General features: G+C 50.0%; 1 protein-coding gene across 1 annotated transcript in view; it reads left to right on the top strand.

Moving 5' to 3' along the window:
* Positions 1–610: 610 nt before the first annotated feature.
* Positions 611–6000, top strand: part of SLC4A5 (solute carrier family 4 member 5) — an 87598-nt gene continuing 82208 nt past the window's right edge. Inside the window, exon 1 of the mRNA XM_056118884.1 lies at positions 611–713. The gene's annotated coding sequence lies outside the window, so the exon portion shown is untranslated. The remainder of the gene's footprint in view (positions 714–6000) is intronic.

Genomic DNA, 6000 nt, shown 5'->3' with positions numbered 1-6000 from the left:
AGTTAGAGCTTTGAGATCAGAACATTGCCCATTAGAGAAACCGTTCATGCCAGTAGTCATTATGATGCATTGTCGAGTTAACCAGCCAGTACACCATGGACAAGAGTCCAATGCTAAAAGAACATGCATTTATCAGAGAGTAATAGCAGTCATTGGCGGAGTACTTGGTTGTTGTGGAAATGGCCCTTGTCTGTAGAGACTCACAGCTCTCCCGGAGCAGTTGCGGAGGGACTGCCGCCTTTCAAGCTGAGGTGGCCCCACAACGTCTTTCTTCTAGCTTGTCCTAAGCCACGTGTGGCCTTTGTGACTCTGGACAAAGGCAGAGGAGGTGGTGGGAGTTCTGTTTAGCCTGCAGAGTTCCTCCTCAAGAGTCAGAGTTCCCTGCAGCATCAGGGAGCTGTGGAGACCTGGGGGACTATCAACCAGGTGTGGGGGGGCTCCCTTTCCAGAATCCCTCTCCACTGGACGATGTGAAGGGCAAACTCAGCTTCCAGTAACGGGTCTCCCCTCTGTTTGTGCTGTGCCCACAGACTGCCGATCCATCCACGTGGGGCTCTCGGTACCCCGCTACCCACAAAGGAAGAGAGACCCCAAGGCGTGTCTGTCTGGCTTGCCGAAGGTCCACTGGGGCCCAAACCCTGACAAGCTGACCCAGGAACTACTGGGCGCAGGGAACAGCGGGGTCAGCGGCGGGGAGCATATCAGCAGGACCCGTGAGTTCTGGGGGGCACCTTGGGGGTGCTGCTGGGTCCAGAGGGGGCCCAGTGTGTGTGAATGTGTGAGTGTGTATGTTGTATGTGAATGTGTTTGTGTGAGCTGTGTGTATGCTGTGTGGAAGTGTGTTTATTGCATGTAGTGTATGTTTTTGTAAAGGTGTGTGTGTGATACGTGTGAATGTGTGGTATGTGTTACTGCTGTATGTGAATGTGTTTGTTGTCTGTGTTTGTATGAATGTGTGTATGTTATGTATGTGAATGTTTATGGTGTGTGTAGTGTGTTTGTTGTGTGTGTGATTGTGTTTGTGTGTGTTGTATGTTAATGTGAATAATGTGTGTATGGTTGTGTGTGTATGATGTGTGTATGTGTATACGGTGTGTGTATGGTGTGTATGGTGTATATGGTGTGTATGTATGGTGTGTGTATGGTGTTTATATATGTGTGTGTATGTGTATATGGTGTGTGTATGTGTGTATGGTATGTGTACATGGTGTGTGAGTGTGTGTGTATGGTGTGTGTATGATGTGTATGTATATGTGTGTATGGTGTGTGTGTGTGTGTGTGTTTCTCAGTCTTGCCCCTCAGGCCCCATGCAGACCACCACCCTGTTCTGGGGGGAACTTTATCTGGCCTCTGAGCCCACTGGTTCTCTGGGTGACCTTGAGTTCTCTGCTGTGACCCATTCTGTGACTTAATTGTTCAGTTTTCAGATTAAGTTCTCTTGTTTCTAAATGTCTGGGGCCACCCTGTCATTGCCCTAAGATGCGTGACAAAGAGGTTCTTTGGTTGTGCTTAGGAAACCATAGTGGGGGTGCCGACCTGCCCTGCTCCCCTCCCGAGGCTGGAGGAATGCAGGGAATGGACTCAGCAAGTCCCTGGGGAGAGGGCAGCACCTGCAACTTCCTCTGCCACAACGAGAGCAGTTCTGGCTTGGCTGTTGCTTCCCCCCGTGGCAAGGCAGTTAGCAACCTCCAGAGAGGGAAAGGCCTGGAATCCAAAGCTCGGCCATGTCATTTTGTTCCTTTATTTTTATTTTTGTGGGGCAGAGTGTTTGGGCCACACCCTGCGGTGCTCAGAACTTCTTCCTGGTTTTGAGCTCAGGAATACCTGCTGGCAGGGCTGGGGCACCTCTGCAGTGCCGGGGATCTAGCCAGGGCCGGCTGCTTTAAGGCAAGAACCTTGCCCGCTGTACTATCTCTGCAGCCCATTTTATCCTTTTGAGATTTCACTGTTTCTGGTTCCACCTGCAGTGTAGCTCAAATCTCTCACAGGGATGGTGCTTAGTTGGCTTCTCTGATCTATTTTCACTCTTAAACTAAGCAAAGTCAGTTATTTGACTGTCTAAATCAGGGATGGGGAACTTAAAAAATTTTTGTTTTGGGTCAAGGGCCACTGTTTATTTATAGCATCATTTGCAGGCCCCAAAATATAGCTAGAGAGGCCTCAGGCTGCCTCTGAGAAGCATCTGTCTGTCCTGTCCAGTACCAGGCCCACACCACATGGTTGCACTGGCCTCTTATGGCTGGTAGGATGCATGCTGCCCAGCCCTGCTTAATCCTCCAACGGAGGGTCAGAGATAGTGTCCTTGTGGGAGGAGAGCTGACCCCTCTGTGTTCCAAAGGCCTCAAGGCCACGGTTCCCCTGGGCAATCTCTCATGAGCACCAAGTCTGCCAAGACTTGGGGCCTTTCCAGAGTGAATGTGTCTTCGTGGGTGGTTGACAGGGAGTCCCTTGGCAGTGTCTAGTAGAAGAGAGGGCCTCGGGGTCACGTGTGTGCACACAGGGTGAGGGACATCAGAGACCTGGAGAGAGCAGGTCTTTTTTTTTTCTTTTTGGGTCACACCTGGTAATGCACAGGGGTTACTCCTGGCTCTGCACTCAGGAATTACTCCTGGCAGAGCTCAGGGGACCATATGGGATGCTGGGAATCGAATCCGGGTGTGCTGTATGCAAGGCAAACACCCTCCCCACTGTGCTATCGCTCTGGCCCTGAGAGCGGGTCTTATTCCCATGCTGTTGCGCATGCTTCCCCTATGACAAACTGGTCTCTGGGGTCTTTCCCTGACACCCCGCTGCTTCTCCTCGATTCAGGCATCAGTGACCCTGGGGAAGTCAGGTCTGCTAGGTCCCCCAGAGCCAGAGATGGAGAAAGCGGTTCCCAGTGTGTGTGTGTGTGTGTGTGTGTGTGTGTGTGTGTGTGTGTGTGTGTGTCTGCTCAAAGGGCTTGAAACTTCTAATAAATGGAATCTTTAGATGCCACATGGCACATCTCAGAAGTGTCCACAAATGGTGGCTTTTCTGATGTTTTGGTGGTTTCTGATTCAGAGAAAGGGACCTTAGTTTTTAATGAAACCAAAAGGGAGAGAATGTGCAGTTCGTGGGCACGTTTATTCTTTTAGCCATTCCCTTTGTGACTCAGCGCCCCTGTGCTGTCTTGTTTCTGGAGTGGTTGCGTGCAGGGCAGGGGGGAGAACGAGGGCCTAGGAGGACAGGGAATCTCACGCTGTGTCTTTCAAGCTGGTGTAAAGTGTGGACCCCTCTAAAGGGAAGTTAATTGGGAGTGAGCGTGAAGAATGTTTTGTGCATTTGTGAAGCTCTAGGGCATTGTGTATTCCTGTGTGAGAGATTATATCTTAACTAACTATGGTTTTGCTTGACTAAGAATGCCCTCTAGTTTGAGATAACAGAGAGTTTTGCCCCCATCCAGTAAAAACGTCTTTTAAAGATGATCCTCGAGGGGATCTCCAGCAATAGTTTAGCGGGTAGGGTGCTGGCCTCCACACAGTTGACCAGAGCCAATCCCCAGCACCCAGAAGATCACCACTAGAAATGATACCTGAGCACAGAGCCGGGAGCAAACATTGCTTGGTTTGACTCCAAAAACAAACAAACAAAAAAAGATTGCCATCAAAATGGAATGTAAAATGAAAAAATATAAATAGAACATACTCTTTAATTTTTTTATTACAGAATCGCCGTGGGGGTAGAACTTACTCTTAAAATTCCACCCCAGAACCCAGTTCCCAACACACCAATTTCAGAAAGCCACAAAGCCCGTTAGCAAAATCTACCACAGATGTTCTTCTGTCACCTGCATTGATTTCTGTCCTCAGTGGGGTGGTGGAGTGTCCCCCTTTAGTCATTGTTTCATCCCACTCCAGCACTGCACAGGTGCAGCAGACATGACTCCTGACCCATGATCACTGACCGCCACGGTCCGTGACGGTGCCCTAGGCAGCAATGGACCTGGCTTGCTCCTGCTCGCTCATGTTGAGCGTGGCCGCTGTCTCCGACTCTTCTGTGCTTCTCCTGAGTCCCTTCTTTCCTGTGCACCCATCTGGAAAGCCCAGGACTGGCCCCGTAGCTCGCACAGAAATTCCCATGATAGAGGTGGCAGCTGGTGAGTTGGTACAAAATGGGGTGGGTCTGACCTATGTGGGAGTGACTTTTTGGGTCTCAGTGTTTGGGCTGAGCCTGAGACCACCTCTAGATGATGGAGCAGAGTCCCCTCCCAGCCCTGGCACTGTGGCTGGTGGCAGAGTCTTCCCAGATGGCGAGAGAACTGTATAGCCTTGTCAGCGCTCAACAGCGGCAGCTCACTGTGAATGAAGACAAACCTCTGTATAAATGACCATGATGACAAGTGGGAGTGAGCGCTACCTTTGTTCCTTTCCAGGGCTCCACAAGGGCGGCGGCTAAGCTTCAGGCCTCCTCAGCACCAGGGGAACTTTGCAGCTGTGAGCCAGTGGTCAGGCAGGGAGGCAGGCTCGTCAGACAGGAACCGGAACATGGTGTCTGTTTAGTTCTGTTAGATTCAAGGGTCACTGCCCTGAGGAAAATTCCATGTTCTGAACTAACTCACAGAATCCTTTGAAGTCCCTGCACTCACCCTGGGAGAGGCAGGGAAGAGGTGAGGCTTCCTGGCTTCCGTTCTGTTGGATCCAGGCCTCCTGCGTGGAAACCAGCCTCTTACTTCAGAGTTGCTTCCTGGGTTCTCTGAAGTATCCTTGGAGAAAGGTCTTCACATCTGGGGCAGATCTGATAGGCAGAGACTGATAGGCACCTCTGTGGAGGTGCAGGGGACTGTCTGCCTGAGGAGACACCCTTAGTCCAAGTGGTGAATGGTGGGAAGGGGCCAACCCTGGCTTCCTGGAGCAGGTGATGGGTGAGGTGCCTTCATGATCAGGAGAAGCTGACTAGGGAAGGTCGCTGGGGACAGGAAGGAAAGGGAGTTGGAAAGGATGATATTGTTTTCCCTTCAGATGGGGAAATCAAGTCTCATTGAGATGCAGTCTGATGCAACGGTTATTAGTGGAGCTGGGATTTGAAAACAGATCTGCTGATACCCAAGTCTGGACATAGCCTCCTACCATGTGGCTGTCCTTTGAGAGGTGCCATTGGTCAGCCACCCTAAGGGATGAGAAGAAGCCCACCTTCCAGTCAGATAGACTCATTGGGAAAAGGATGGGGTGGGGAATAAAATCCCTGAGGTGCTGGCTTCTTTAATCTCCTTCCTCCTTACTACTTCATTCAACGTGAGGAGAATTTATGTTTCTATTTAAAAATTTTATTTATTTATTTATTTTGGGGTCATATCCAATGGTGCTCAGGACTTACTCCTGACTCTGTGCTCAGGGTTCACTCCTGGAGGGCTCATTGAATCCTCTGGGGTGCTGGGAATTCAACCCAGGTTGTCTGTGTGCCAGGCAAGCATCCCACTCACTGAACTATCGCTCTGGCCCAATGAAGTGGAGATAATTTAGGAAGAATCTACTTAACTACCAGTCACTGTTGGTTCAAGCAGAGCATGTAAGAGGAAACATCAAGCTTTGGTTAGAATCAGAGAGAGTCACTTTTTCCTACCCTTGGGAGGTTACTGGGAGCAAGTGAATAAGAGCAGCTTTAGAAATAAGGCCGTAAACCACAATCCAAAAGGAGAGAGAGAGGGAGAGGGAGAGGGAGAGGGAGAGAGAGAGGGAGAGGGAGAGGGAGAGAGAGAGAGAGAGAGAGAGAGAGAGGTGCCTGTCTTAGAGGCAGGCTGGTGGGGTGGGTAATGGGAGGGTACCTGGGAACACTGGTGCTGGGAAATGTATGCAGGTCGAGGGATGGGTGTTGGAACACTGCACAACTGAAACCTTATCATGAACAACTTTTAAGGGTCTATCTCACAGTGATTCAATAAAAAAAATTTAAAAAAAGAAGAAATATGGCTGTACTTCTGATTTTCTCAGCTGCCATTGAGAACTAGAGCCAAAATTCGAGACACACGAATGGTCAAGAGCA

Source organism: Sorex fumeus, unplaced genomic scaffold (assembly GCF_029834395.1).
Source record: "Sorex fumeus unplaced genomic scaffold, SorFum_2.1 ptg000003l, whole genome shotgun sequence".
NCBI lineage: Eukaryota > Metazoa > Chordata > Mammalia > Eulipotyphla > Soricidae > Sorex > Sorex fumeus.
This window is presented reverse-complemented; position numbering and strand designations above follow the sequence as displayed.